This window comes from Triticum urartu, chromosome 4 (genome assembly GCF_003073215.2).
Source record: "Triticum urartu cultivar G1812 chromosome 4, Tu2.1, whole genome shotgun sequence".
Classification (NCBI taxonomy): Eukaryota; Viridiplantae; Streptophyta; class Magnoliopsida; order Poales; family Poaceae; genus Triticum; species Triticum urartu.
In genome coordinates, this window is record NC_053025.1 from 69,349,958 (window position 1) to 69,365,992 (window position 16,035).

The 16,035-nt window shown below is 42.9% G+C and overlaps 1 pseudogene; it reads left to right on the forward strand.

Annotated features, from left to right (window-relative positions):
• Positions 1-3: 3 nt before the first annotated feature.
• On the forward strand, positions 4-13,990 carry LOC125550723 (annotated as a pseudogene).
• Positions 13,991-16,035: the final 2,045 nt, after the last annotated feature.

The following is a 16,035-nucleotide window of genomic DNA, read 5'->3' on the forward strand; positions in this document are numbered from 1 at the left end:
TCCCCCGTCCCCATGACATGCCGAGCGTGCTGTCCCGCTCCCCCGGCAAGGTGCCGGCAGCCGGGTGGCGGCACCCTTGTTCTCCCGGCGGCTTCCCACTTCGTGCCAGGGATTCGCTGCCACCAGTACCCAAAAAGCCCTCCTCGCCTCACCTTTGCCCACGCCGCCAAACACGCCTGCAGGCTTGCTTCCACTGAGGCACGCCGCCTCCAGGTCTGTCCACCTTTCCTCCACTGGACTGGCGTGCGGACTCGGAAGATTTCTTCATATTTCGGTAAGGAACCCTAACGTTGCTTGGATTTCTGCCTCTTCGGGTCAAATCCAAACCTCTTCTTCCTCTCATTTAGTTACTGAAAGTCTGAAACACTATGTACCATTTTGGTTTACATTTTTCTAATAAAATGTGTTGACGCAGCTTGCAAAGCAACTGGTTTGCACAACTTGCTAAACAATGACACTATTCAGGATGAATTTGATTCTGAGAGATCGGCGTCTCCTTTCTCGGTTGCTGGATTTTTCAGTAGGATGTCATTCTGGTGGATGAATCCCTTGATGAAGAAGGGTTACAGAAAGCCTCTTGAAGAGAAAGACATACCTGCGTTGGATGTTGCAGATCAAGCAGGCACTCAGTACTCAATGTTTGTGGACAAAATCAATGCTAAGCAATCATCTCTTTTCTGGGTAATTGTTTCATGCTACAAAAGGGACATTCTGTTTTCTGGGTTCTTCGCATTGCTCAAGGTACTCACTCTATCTTCTGGTCCGTTGCTCGTAAAGGAATTTATCAATGTATCCTCAGGAAAAGAAGCTTTCAAGCATGAAGGTGTTGTTATAGCACTTGGACTTCTTCTGTCTAAATGCTTGGAGTCATTAGCCCAGAGACAGTGGTATTTTCAAACACGGAGGGTGGGAATCCAAGTGCAGTCACTCTTGTCAGCTTCTATTTACCGAAAGCAACAGAAATTATCATGCTTTGCCAGTATAAAACATTCTTCTGGAGAGATAATGAACTATCTCATAGTAGATGCGTACAGGGTTGGGGAGTTTCCTTTCTGGTTCCATCGGACATGGACTACCGGCTTCCAACTTGGCATTGCCTTGGCAGTACTATACGATGCAGTTGGTCCTGCAACAATAGCATCTGTTCTTGTTATAATGCTTACTGTTCTACTGAATGCCCCTCTGGCCAGGCAACAGCAAGATTTCCAGAAGAAACTCATGGAAGCTCAAGACATGAGGTTGAAAGCTATGTCTGAGTCTCTTGTGAACATGAAGGTCCTGAAGCTTTATGCATGGGAGGCCCACTTCAAGAGTGTTATAGAACATCTTAGGGAGTTGGAGCTAAAATGGTTGTCAGCATTCCAACTAGGAAAAGCATATACTAGTGTTGTCTTCTGGGCATCACCTGCACTTGTTTCAGCGGCAACATTTATCGCATGCTATTTTCTGGGAGTCCCACTTAATCCTAGCAATGTATTCACCTTTGTAGCTGCACTGCGCCTTGTTCAGGACCCTATCAATCATATTCCAAACGTTATTGGCTCTGTAATTCAAGCAAGGGTTGCATTCTCTCGGATAAGCAGTTTTCTTGGTGAATCTGAGCTGCCAAAGGATCAAATTTCGATGGAGCATTGTGTGTGTAGTCAGTATCCTATAGTATTCAAATCTGGCTGTTTCTCATGGGACAGCTCAGGAAGTCCAAATCTGAGGAATATTAATTTGGAGGTGAAAGCAGGAACGAAGGTAGCAATCTGTGGCGAGGTTGGCTCAGGAAAATCCACTCTTTTGGCAGCTATTCTGGGAGAGGTCCCAAGGACAGAAGGAATGGTATATTTTTGCTGCTTTGTGTTTAATTTACTTTGCTAACCAATGATCATAATAATGATGTATGTTATTCTGGAACCTCCCTTTCTACCATCAACTTATTATCCATTTAGTATTGTCACATGGTTAGCATGTAGTGTACTACTTACTCTACTGTGTTGCAGCTATGAATCTAGCTTACAGTAAATGTGTTTGGGTTATACTAACAAAACTACCTTTTGTAATCTAAAGAGTGAGGTTATAACATTTTGTTCTGTCTATAGTATTGGATCAAATTATGGGCATCAAACTTTTTGTCCTCGCAGGTTGTGGCTGCAACACACTGCTCCTTAGTGTCATTTTCCAATCCCTTATTCAGAGCATGAGTGTGCCATGTTCAATGCTGCCACAAGAATCTTCGTCGGGGATTGGGACAACATTTACTATAGGAATTGATAGGTGGTTAAATGGCTTCTCTGTCGTGGTTCTCGGAATCCTCAGGTTCTTACTCCACCTGCTTTGCTTATCTCGCATGCATCGCAGCCTCGCTGGCCTTGAAACCTTCCGAGTTGATCCTGCAAAGGTCCCCTTTATGTTGGAAATTTTTCGTTTTACTTGTGATTTGCAAATGCGTCTGGATGGTTGATCACTTAGCCAGCTGTGGACTCTATCATAACGCCAACTGGCCACTGTGCAACGATCATGAGAGAAATATTGATCACCTATTGGTGCGATGCAGTACCGGAGTAGTGTTTTTTTCTTGGGCTCGTCTCCTAATTTCACACCCACCCCACAGGCAATGCTTCCCTAAAGATTGGTGGATCAACTCCTATGACACTCAACAAGCTTTTCGAGGCGACTAGAGCTGAGTGTCAACTCTAGCAAAGGGCTAGAGCTAAGGGATTGGTTGTTCCCTTCCCTTAGTTTGCCTACTAGTCGCTTTGTGGTCACTTTTTGTTTGCTTTTCTGGTTGTCAGCATGTCTTTCCTATTATAACTCTTGAACCTCTAGTACCTGATCTATAATTAGTTGGAATTATTTTTTCATGAGAAATGTGCATTATGCATAGTGCTTAGTTATAACAATGACTGTGTTATTAGCTTGGTTAGTGCAATCAACAAACAGTTGCACCACCCTCCTATTCCACTAAGTGGGAGAAGACAGGTTGGAGAAAAGTTAATTTTTTGTTGTGCATGTACTTACTGTTTATGTCATAGATATCTTCAATTAATATATTTTTAAAGTAATGTCTCTTAACATGTTTAGTAAACCTGTATATGATATTTTGCAAGACAGCAAAACAGAGGTCCAAATTTGGATTTCAATTTAAGCACAAATTACTAAATATTATTGGTGCGCGTGGACTGTTACACTTTTTTTCGAGTACTAATTTCATTGCTGAACATAATTGCAGAGTCATGTTTGTGGGAAAATAGCATATGTTTCTCAGGATGCATGGATTCAAACAGGAACTTTGCAGAACATACTTTTTGGGTCTAACATGGACAAGCAAAGATATGAAGAGACTCTCCGGCGGTGTTCTTTGGTGTATGACCTTGAAAGCTTGCCTTTTGGTGACCGTACTCAAATTGGGGAAAGAGGAGTTAATCTTAGTGGAGGACAGAAGCAACGTGTCCAATTAGCTCGCGCATTGTATCATGATGCAGATATATATATCTTTTGGATGATCCTTTCAGCTGCGTTGATGCACATACTGCTTCAAGTCTTTTAAATGTAGGGGTTATTTGTTGGCATCTCAGTTTGGCTACATGAGTCTCCAATTTTTCTAAATTTTAATGATCATTCTTTTGCAGGAATATGTGATGGGAGCTTTATCTGAAAAGACAGTTCTATTAGTAACCCACCAAGTGGAGTTCCTACACGCATTTGATTCTGTTGTCGTAAGTATTGACTCTTTATTCAACTATTGGCATTTTGAGAGGTTACATGCATGTTTCATTGCCGAGATAGAGGCTCCACCAGGCTTGTGGGATGCAATTTCCTCATGTAAGGTTTCCTAGCTTTCCCTTCAAGATCCTGCAGGGGTTGAGTGTTGGGCCCAACTGACATACAGGAATCAAGCTTTCTTCCTGATCCAGTCCTTGCTAATATGCATGTTAACCCTGGGTGATTGCTGCATATTATAGGATATTTTTTTATATTAATTTTATATACTAATAAGGGTCAATCAAGTAAAATAAGTGATTATTAGTAAAAACTAAAGTATTTGCTAATATACCAGTTTTAGGATTCATGGTGTGAGTCCAGGGAAGCACGCGGATCTCCTCTTATGCTTAACAAAGGGGGAGGCTAAGGGGCTTCATTACCACCTTGAATAAACAGAGTAGGCTTAGAAGTGTTTAATTGCAAGGATCAGATAATAGTGGGGTTTATAGGGCGATTTTCATTTGGCATTTGGCTATAAGCATATATTCATCCCACGTTTCATGGCTATTTTTTTCTCCCTTTCTTTATTGAGGTGGTGCTACCGGTGTTCCTGGGTAGTAACAGATTTGAAGTGATTCCTACCACCTGTCCTATTATTAAGTTGGTTGCACTACAAAATTGCGACTTATGTTAAATTCTGCATTAAATCATCATAAGGAAGCAACCATATGAAATTCATCACTGTATTGTGCTTTCTCAGCTATTCACAAGATACAGTTTGGTCATCCTTCGGTGCATGGGGAACTCCTACTATTTTGTTGACAGACAGTAACTTGTCTTTTGGCAGTTAATGTCCCATGGGCAGATCATGCATGCTACTTCATACCAAGAACTGCTAGTGTCTTCCAAACAATTTCAGGACCTTGTGAAAGCACATGAAGTCACTACAGACTTTCCTAATGTTAAAAGAATGGCTTATAATGTAGGCAAGCAGTTTGAGAGGAACGCCTGTGTTATTCACGGTACGGCAAAAGAATCCATCAAGTCATCAGCATCTGATCAACTAATTAAAACAGAGGGGAGAGAAATTGGTGACACTGGACTGAAGCCTTATTTAATGTATTTGGGCCAGAACAAGGGCTACATATATGCTAGTCTTGTTGCTATTACTAACATTATTTTTGCATGTGGGCAAATATTTCAGAACTCATGGCTTGCTGTTAATGTTCAAAATCCCTGTGTATGCACATTGAACCTTGTTCTGGTGTATACAGCCATTGGATTTGGTTCAATCATTTTCTTGCTATCTAGAGCTCTGTTAGTAGTTGATCTTGGTCTCCGGACATCAGGACCTCTATTTGCCCAACTACTTAGTGGCCTATTCTGTGCACCCATGTCTTTCTACCATTCCACTCCACTTGGAAGGATACTTAGCCGTGTAAGTACTAAGAACTGGTAGTACTATATGAATCTCGTTTATTTTAGTTTGACCCATGATAATTTTAAATTAGGCAGCAAGTAATAACTCTATGATGCAGGTATCATCTGACTTAAGCATCATCGATCTTGATCTTCCATTTACGATGTCCTTCAGTATTTGTGCCACACTAAATGCATATATCAATTCGAGTGTTTTGTGCTTCTTTACCTGGCAAATTTTGCTTGTTGCTGCACCTGTTATCATCATGGCTGTCAAGTTGCAGGTAAGCTTGTATAATCCCATTTACGCATGATGTAGTCTCTGTAGGCTCTTATTTACATGACCTGGTTTACTGAAATATAACATTACAGAGATACTACTTAGCCTCCTCAAAGGAATTGATGAGGATCAATGGCACTACAAAATCTCTAGTGGCCAATCATCTTGGAGAATCGATTGCAGGAGCAGTTACAATAAGAGCCTTTAAGCAAGAAGATCATTTTTTTGCTAAAAGTTTGGATCTTATCGACAATAATGCAAGCCCATCTTTTCACTGCTTTGCTGCAACTGAATGGTTGACTCAACGTTTGGAGATAATGGGTGCTGCTATTCTTTCCTTGTCCGCACTTGTTATTACTCTTCTTCCTGCAGGAACTTATAGCCCTGGTGAGATGTGTGAAACTTTATTCAAGGGAATGCAATGTTTTGTAACCATTAGTTAACTTGCTCTTTTGCCCTTAGTGCTAACCTGTGTTTTTGTAAAGAATTTAGGTACACGATGTTGAAGATTATATTGCATTGTTTTCCCTGTCAATAAATAAAAATTATATTGCAAGTGGTTCCTTTTCTCAGAGGATTACCCTTCAGCGTATATCTCGCTAATCACCATCTCGAGCCAAACTGCCATCCCATAGCTGTGACACAGTATCATATTTTTTTTGAAAAAGGAGATAACCCTGGACTTACATAGTACTGTTAGAGTTATAATATAAGTCATGTACCCCTTTGTATTTATCCCGTTGTATAAGGGGTTTCCTGCATATGTTCCACACCTGTACATGTATATATATATCGGCCTATGGCCTCATGGGAATACAAGTTGCATATTCCTAACATGGTATTAGAGCTAGGGTAATTTTGTCTGCACGTTGCAACTCGTGCTATCGATTCCCAGCCGCCTGTCTCATCTCGCTCGAAGCCCCCGTCCTCGATCCCCCCGTCCTCGATCTCCTGAGTCTCCCGATCGAAGCCGGCCCTCCTGATCGGATCTCCCTCCCGATCGGATCTCCCCAGCCAGCTCCGGCGCGACTTCCACGCCGGGACGCGACTTCCACGCCGGGACGCCTCCCTCCCCTACGGCGGAATCGGCGGCCGCCGCCAGGATCCGCGCCCGGTTCCCGATCGATTCCTACCCGGCTCCGCTCGTGCTTCAGCCACGAGGTCCCGCCCGCGATCCAGCTGAGCTGCCCAAGATAGCTGGGTCCCAACTGCTCTCTTTCTCGATCGACGGGCCGGCCTCGATCCCCCAGCGCTCTCTCTTCCGCTAGGATCCCATCGCTAGCGTCCTCTGCTGTCGCTGGTGCTCTCGTTGGTTCCTAAAAAAAAATGTCTGCTACATCGGGCTATGTTGCTGTCCCTCGTTGTCTGGTGATCTTTGATGGTACTAACTACACTGAGTTTACTGGCTTCATGCGCATTCACATGCGTGGCATCCGTCTTTGGGGTGTTCTTTCTGGCGAGGTCTGCTGTCCGCCACGTCCAGTTCCTCCGGTGGCTCCTACTCCGCCAACTCCATCGGTTCTTCCTACGGATGCTAATCAGGCCGCCAAGGATGTGGCTAAGGTTGCTGATGAGGCTGCTGATCGTGCTTATGATGAGAGGGTTTTGGCTTATGAGGAGATTGCTGCTCTTGAACGCACTGGTACCTGGGATCTTGTTTCTCTTCCTCCCGGAGTCCGTCCGATCACTTGTAAGTGGGTCTACAAGGTTAAGACTCGCTCCGATGGTTCTCTTGAGCGTCACAAAGCTCGTCTTGTGGCTCGTGGTTTTCAGCAGGAGCATGGTCGTGATTATGACGAGACTTTTGCTCCTGTGGCTCATATGACCACTGTTCGTACACTTCTTGCCGTTGCCTCTGCACGCCACTGGTCTATATCTCAGCTTGATGTTAAGAATGCCTTTCTTAATGGTGAGCTGCGTGAGGAGGTGTATATGCAGCCACCACCTGGGTATTCTGTTCCTGATGGCATGGTATGTCGTCTTCGTCGCTCTCTCTATGGCCTTAAGCAAGCCCCCCGCGCCTGGTTTGAGCGCTTTGCTTCTGTGATCACTGCTGCTGGTTTTTTAGCCAGTGCTCATGATCCAGCATTGTTTATTCACCTTTCTCCTTGTGGTCGGACTCTTCTTCTTCTTTATGTTGATGACATGATCATCACGGGGGATGATCCCGAGTATATTGCCTTTGTAAAGGCCCGTCTTAGTGAGCAGTTTCTTATGTCTGATCTTGGACCTCTTCGCTACTTTCTTGGGATTGAAGTCTCTTCTACCTCTGATGGCTTTTTTATATCCCAGGAAAAGTATATCCAGGATCTTCTTGCTCGTGCTGCTCTTACTGACGAGCGCGTTGTTGAGACTCCTATGGAGCTCAATGTTCACCTCCGTGCTACTGATGGTGATCCTCTCCCTGACCCGACGCGTTATCGTCATCTTGTTGGCAGTCTTGTCTATCTAGCTGTCACTCGTCCGGACATCTCTTATCCGGTTCATATTCTGAGTCAGTTTGTCTCTGCCCCCACCTCGGTTCACTATAGTCATCTCCTTCGTGTTCTTCGATATCTTCGAGGCACGATCTCTCACCGTCTATTCTTTCCTCGCTCCAGTTCTTTACAGCTCCAGGCCTATTCGGATGCTACGTGGGCTAGTGATCCTTCCGATCGCCGTTCACTTTCTGCTTACTGTGTTTTTCTTGGTGGTTCTCTCATTGCCTGAAAGACGAAGAAACAGCTTGCAGTTTCCCGTTCGAGTGCCGAGGCTGAGTTGCGAGCAATGGCTCTTTTGACGGCAGAGGTGACTTGGTTACGGTGGTTACTTCAGGATTTAGGTGTTTCTGTCACTACACCAACTCTGCTTTTATCTGACAGTACGGGTGCTATCAGCATTGCACGCGATCCTGTGAAGCATGAGCTCACCAAGCATATTGGTGTTGATGCGTTCTATGTGCGTGCTGCTGTGCAGGATCAGGTTATTGCTCTTCAGTATGTGCCTTCCGAGTTACAGTTGGCGGATTTCCTGACGAAGGCTCAGACTAGAGCACAACATGGCTTTTATCTCTCCAAACTCAGTGTTGTTCATCCACCATGAGTTTGAGGGGGGGTGTTAGAGTTATAATATAAGTCATGTACCCCTTTGTATTTATCCCGTTGTATAAGGGGTTTCCTGCATATGTTCCACACCTGTACATGTATATATATATCGGCCTATGGCCTCATGGGAATACAAGTTGCATATTCCTAACAAGTACTACCATCTAGTTCTGGGTTTCTTTGATGATCTTTTGTTGCATGATTCATCTTTGATTTCAGTCATTTGTCTTGGTGTCTGGTGCTCCCAGCTCCTTTTCTAGCTTCACACATCTTGCTCCCTTGCTCTTCCATCCTCAAGAGGTTGCTTGATTCCAAGTAATTTTGTCGAGACGAGGTCATAACATTAATCATCCATTTCACAGCATGGCAGATTTGGAAGAAACACAACATGATTCTCTTGTTATTATCATGCATATGTAGTTCTATGTTCCTGTAATGTTTTTTCTTATAGAATTTGACATAGGTTAGTTTATCAGTCTATAGAATTGCATCATTTCCTTTCCTTTTAGTAGTTGTTGAGCACATGAAATGAGAATTAGATTAAGATTAACTCATAATTATTAATGTTGGCTTATACAATTCTGCAGGTTCTGTAGGGATGTTGCTCTCTTATGGTCTGTCACTTAATATGTTATTCCTGTTCTCTATACAAAATCAATGTTCTCTTGCAAATCAAATAATCTCTGTTGAAAGGTTGAGCCAATACATGGGTATTGTAAGTGAGGCACCATATATTATGAAACAGAATCAACCACCGGATGCATGGCCCTCTGTGGGTAAGATAGAACTTGAAGGTTTGGAGGTAGGTGATGAAAAATAAATGTCTTGTTTATCGTCCATAGACATGACCAGTATGATTTTTTCATGCATTGTACATAATGCAATTGATATTTGTGTTAGCAGATAAAATATAATCAAGATGCTTCTCCAGTACTTCATGGAATTACTTGCACATTTCAAGGTGGCGACAAGATTGGGATAGTCGGTCGAACAGGAAGTGGCAAGACAAGTTTGATAAATGCAATTTTTCGTCTTGTTGAGCCTTCTGGAGGAAAGATAATCATTGATGACTACGACATCACAGAAATGGGGTTACATGACTTACGATCTCGAATTGGTCTTATCCCTCAAGATCCTATACTCTTTTATGGTTCCATAAGATATAATTTGGATCCTCAAGGGCGTTTCTCGGATGAACAAATCTGGGAAGTAGGTTTCCATATGTTGTTACTATAATTTGATTATTTTCTATTTTCCCTGTTAAAAGAATTTAGCATTCGTTCCTCAATGTTTTTTCTATGATGAAACAAGAATAGTTAAGAGAAAAGAAGATCAAAAGCAGACGCTCTCACATGCATCCATGAGTTATAATAATCAATAAATGACCTCATTATCTTTGTAAAAGATGGTGTTTTATGTTTTCAGACTATACCCCAGATGGAATGCTCCTTGGTTGTCAGTATATTACTTTCCTCTTGAGGGTTTTTCAATCATAGTTAGATAACCAGATCTTTGCACCTCTGGTTGCAATCTAGTAAATCAGTTGGTAGTGTTTGAACATTGTGATATGTTGCTGAAATTATTATGTTGAATAATTTATGGCATGGTAGCATTGAACTGCTAGCACCTTGCAAGCAGCAACACTACTGAAATATACTGCTAAAGGAAATATTTGCACTATTACACAATTTAGTACTAGTCCCCTCTTCCTAATAAACAGCTTATTTGAAAACTAAGGAAGCATTTGTGAATTAACCTTTGCCAGGTTCTAGGCAAATGTCAACTAATTGAAGCAGTTAAAGACAAGCAAGGATTGGATTCACATAGTAGGTCTTTTCAACCTCATTCTCTTTTACAGAACTTGCTGCAATTATGTCACATTTCTTTTACTTGCTTTGCCCAACAGTTGTGGAGGGAGGATCAAACTGGAGCATGGGCCAAAGGCAGTTACTTTGCTTGGCCCGTGCGCTATTGAGAACAAACTGCATCTTGATCCTTGATGAGGCAACAGCATCCATTGATACTGCAACTGATGCTATTATTCAGAAGATAATCAGGACGGAATTCAAGGACAGCACAGTTATCACAGTTGCACATCGGATACCAACAGTGGTGGACTGCACCTGGGTACTTGTTATTAACAACGGTATGCATGCATCTAATCAGTCTTTATGGCTTTTCATGATTGTTTTCAGGTTCGCATGTGGTGTTAAATTACAAATATTGTTTGCTACCAACTACCAAGAGACTCTTTCAGAAAATGAATGTGCATGTGGTTCTTGCCCTCGACTCATTATTCGGTACAATCATGTTGCAGTTTGCTAGTATGGTTCCACCAGTGGTCATGAGTTGGACCCAACTCTTAAAACAACCTGCAGGTCTTATTTACATTTGTAAGTCGCACATATAGTGTATAAACAACACATTGCAGCCATAACTTTTGAGAGAAGTCCATATTACAACCCTGAACTTTTCGGTTTGTAGTCCATATTACAACCCTGAACTTTTCGGTTTGTCTAAAGATTCAATGCCAAACTCTAAAACCGGTTAAGATTCAACCCTGAACTATCAAAACCGGCTAGTATTTAACCCTTCTCTCCCTTGAATCTGGTTTTGACCCGTTGACTATCCAGTCAGCAGCCACATCAGCGTTTTGATTGTACAGGCAGAAATTGAAATTTGATGCTATTTATAGTTCCTTTGAGCCAAAATGGCTGAACATTTCCGAGAATGATCAGTATGTTATTCTATATTTTACAGAAGCTTTTCGATATTTCTGGATACTTTCATTTGTTTGGACGAAATTTGACCAAAATTGGGGCTGAAAATGTAATTTCAGGGTATTTATAAATATTTGGCAAAAAAACTGAAACTTTCTCAGAATGATCGACATACTATTATTGATTTTACAGAATTATGTCAAATTTCTGGATACTTTTATTTTTTGACCAAAAAAGGGGCTGAAAATGTAATTCATGTTAATTTTAAATAAATTTGGCAAAAAACTATGAAACTTTCCCAGAATGATAGTATAATATTGTTGATTTACAAATTACTTCAAATTTTCTGGATACTTTAGTTTTTGGCTAAAATTTGACCAAAATAGGGGCTGAAAATATAATTTTTTTCAGATTATTTTTAAATCTGTTTGACAAAATAAAACTGACGTGGCTGCCTACTGGACGGTCAATGGGTCAAAACCAGGCCTCCTCAGGGAAAACCAGATTCAGGGAAGAGAAGGGTTGAATCCTAGCCGGTTTTGATAGTTCAGAGTTGAATTTCAGCCGGTTTTACAATTCGGGATTGAATCTGACAAATGGAAGATTTCAGGGTTGTAATATGGAAAGACAATAGTCAAATAATGTAGAACTGACAGTACTTCTTTGGGACCAACTCTAAAATCAATTGGCAAGGGATTGTTGAAGATGGGCTCGTGCATCAGTTTGAACGCCCAAAATAAATAGTTACGCATGTCCCCTGCCTCCCAACCACACCATCACCACACAGGCACACACACAGGGACTGTTGGAGACCCTTGATCTCAGAACATAGCCACGGCTGGGAGGAATTGGGGAAGAGATACAAGGGATGGAGGGGTATTGCTATACCAACATGGTAACCAGGAAGTATAACCGGGCGAGCATAGTCATGCTTAAATCCATTACTATATGGGGCACCTTCCCCATATATAGCTGCATAGAGATGAGTTGAGGTAAATGACTGCGCTATCTCATGCTTAAATCCATTTCAATATGGGGCACCCTCCCCATATATAGCTTTTAGTTTAGGCCAGGTGCTAAGTAACCTACTTACTGTTCACTGAACAGGCGCAGCTGACTCAAACTGTTTTAAGTAACCTTTTCCCAATAGAAGTCTCATGTATAGCCGGAATCCTTCTCATTAGGAGCTCCCTAAAGGATAAATTCTAAGTTCTCCAAATAGTTGGTCAAAATTCTCGAACTTCTTGAATGTCAGCCAATGTGCTGTGTACTTGTGTGTGCAAATGAACTTCATCAATTTTGACAAGGTTAGCCATATCAAACGACTTCTATTTTCATCAACTTTCACGACAATCTGCTTTTGTATTGCAAAGATCAAACATGTCTTGATGAACGTATTGGTCAGAGTTCACTCCAATATATTTGAAGTATTGCATATTCTTTCTGGAAAACACCGTAGTGTCAAGATGGCATTGGATATCATTGTTCCCAAAAGCTGCAGAATTTCTAGAAATTTATCAGGAAACTGATGTGTATATTAATTTTCGTAAATTAGTGCACTACAAATTTTGGGATCATTTAATAAATTAAGGGTTTTATTCCCTATTTTTGTCAGAACCTTCATTATTTTCAGAAATCTCCATCTTATTAAATTTTTTTAAGTGTGCAATGTTACCATAATCTGGTGTGGCCTTGCGGGATAATGCAACACATATACATTTGGAGCAATTACCTGTTTATGCTAAAACCTAACAACTTATTACAAGAACTTGAGAAGTAGTAATAATATTAATAATTAAGACTCTTATCTGCTTTGATCAATCGAAAATTGCCTTGCCAGCTTGACTTTGTGGATGAACCAGTTGGTGCATAGAATTTGGTATGGAAGCAGAGCCGGCTGATATCTCTTAGTTAGAGATTGCACTGGTTGAAAACGTGCACCATGTGTAAGGGACTTGTAGCTATACAGTGACTGCCCTTTATTATGTAAAGCAATGATAGCTTGACCAAATTATCTAGCGGCTTAGCCCCTTTCACATGGTATTGATATTCATAAAAATTATTTGTGGCGTGCTTTGATCCTTTTTGTTTTTGTTTTTGTGAAAAGCATGCTTTGATCTGACGTCTAAGATATGTTGGGGGCTAAGATGTGATAAGAAATTTTGAAATATATATTCCCCACCTTTCTCAATCACCTTAAGCTTTGGGTAAAACTGCTGGTGTAGGCAATTCAATAAAAGTTAATCTGAAAGTGCCATTATGGCCATTAGGAGTAGAAGACCAGAAGTACACACAAACAGTCAAACGAATGTGGCCCGCATGAATGGTTTCCGAGAACTTCAGAAATTAATCCTGTTCTATTTTATCACATTTGTTGTTATATAAACTCTATACTTGTAGGAAAGTTATTGTATAGAATTCTAGTACTCTTTCCTCAACGTCTAGTAACACCCCAAATTTGCCAAATAGGCACTGAAGTACTTTTGCCAGGTATCTGTACTAAGATTCCGTTAGCTGGGAAGGGATAATCATGGCCCTGCCTACAAACTTCTTAATGTCATGTCAACCTCCCACCCTCCTGTAACTGTAGCACAAAACAAAACTCCTATGACAGAGAGTATAACATGCTGAAATGTTGTTTCCCTAGATGTTTAACTGGTCCTTGCACTTCTTTTACCCTTGCACTTCTTTTACCCTTGCACTTCTTTTACTATTTTCTAGTATTGTTTCTCAGGGGTCATTGAGTATTTTGTTGTAGGCTAACAGTTATGTTTTTTGCAGGCAAAATGGTAGAATACGATCGACCTCACACACTGATGGAGATGGCGGCTGGCGGTGTCCGGAGTGTGTGCGGTCGGGCGCGTGGCTGCGGGCCTCGGCGAGTGGTGGCCCGGCTGGGCTTCGGCGTTCGGCGGCGAAGCGCGCACGGCGTCAGGCCTCGGGTGGTGGGCGGTGGGTCCCTCCTCCCGTCGTCTTTGACTCCTCCTCCTCGGCTTCTGCCCTCCCTCCCCCCTCGATCTGGCTGGGTGGGCATCGGATCCGGCCTCCCTGGTAGTTGGCGGTGCTGCCAGTGGCCCATGGTGGGCTGGATCGAGGGAGGTCGGGGGTCTCCAGCTCAAGATGGTGCCTTTCCGTCCTACCGGCGTTGGGGTGATGTTTGAGGGTTGGTGCTTGGTGACGGCTGGAGGCGTGGGTTCGTGCCTGACGGCTTCGACGCCTGGAGCTCGCCCGGGCGATGCGGGTCGGGCAGTGGCTCGGGGCGGCTGCTGCTCTGGTCATGGATGGCTCCACGGCGGCTTGGCAAGTCGGCTGCGGCGACGGCTGGCATGTACCAGTGTCGGCTCGTCCGTAGGTGGCTTTGTGTCGGCCCTTGATCTATCTTCTCGTCGTCCGGGTGCTATTTCCGTTGAAGGGATGACCCTCTCCCTACCGCGGCCCATCGCTAGTCTCGTGCTCAAGCTGCAGGATTGAGCTCGTCTCACGCCCGGCAGCAGGACCATGCTCGTCTCGCACCCGGTGCTGCATGACGAATCGATGGGGGCTTGTTTGCCCGAGATCCGATTGTCTCTTCGGTGGGGGTAGTGGCGGGTGTTGGGTGAGGTGGTATCTAGGTCTTGGATGCCGGGGCAGCGGCCCTGGTGGTGGTTGTGTTGTGCTCATGGGCAGAGCCTGTCGCTTGGTGCTGCCCGGTGGCCATGGTCGTGTGGGCCGCGTAGTAGTCGAGGTACGGCGTTCGATGGCGGTGAGTGTTGGCCGGGGTGAAAACCTGCTCTATCTTCGAGAGAAGCGGTGGCGGCGTAGCTCGTTCCCTTCTAGAAGGCGTTCTCGCGGCTCTCATTGTCTGTCGTGTGGCTCCTAGGAAAACTTTGATTCTCGGATCGGGCGATGGTGGCGCTCCAGTGTCGTTACCTTCGCGAAGGCACCGTTTTGGAGCCCACGGTTCGTCGTATGTGGCTTCATATCTTCGTGGTGGCGTGTTCACTGGTGGAGCCCCGGTTGCTCTTATATTATTAGGGGTCGTGTTGCTGCGCTCAACACCTATGTATCCCGCCTTGGGTGTGTGCGTGTGTTGTGGTGGAGTGCGTCTGTTCCAAAATATTGTTGATCATTGCTTTATATATAAAGCGGGGCGAAAACCTTTTTCAGTAATGTGCCTGGACGCTATTTGGTTCGTCATGATGCCTTCACGCCTGACATGAAGCCTGTCGGTTTGACTCTCGGGAAAATATCCGGTGATACCTGTCCTTACATGATACCATAATGCCAACTTGCAAAAATTAAATTCAAACATGTCAAATATTTCTGAAAGAAAAACATGGATGTTCACAACACATGTCGATAATCGCTAAAAAAATCAGATCAAAATTCAAAATAGAGAAGGAGAAAAGAAAGAGAAATTCATCATGAATAGTGTCAAAAGAAGATAAAAGCAAGAATGACAATATTCACATCTTTATTTGTATTTTTTTGTTTCTCTTTGTGTCTTTTAAATTTTGATTTGAATTTTTTAGGGGTTGTCAACATATGTGTTGTGAACATGATTTATTTTTTCAGTATTTTTGACATGTTTAATTTGAGTTTTGCAAATTGGTATCATGGTATCATGTAAGAAATGGTATCACGAATAGAAGCTAGCTTATCAAAATCTTGATTACTCCCTCCGTCTGGGTTTATTAAGCCTAAGAGCAGCACAAGCATGTTCATTTTTATAAGGCCTTGCTTTGAAAACCTACATGCATGCAGCCATTTTATTCTTTTTAGTGTGAGGCATCGTTGCTAGTCCCATAGTTGAATAATAAATATGTTGCATGCATATTTTTTCATTGACTGCGCGTGAGAGCTG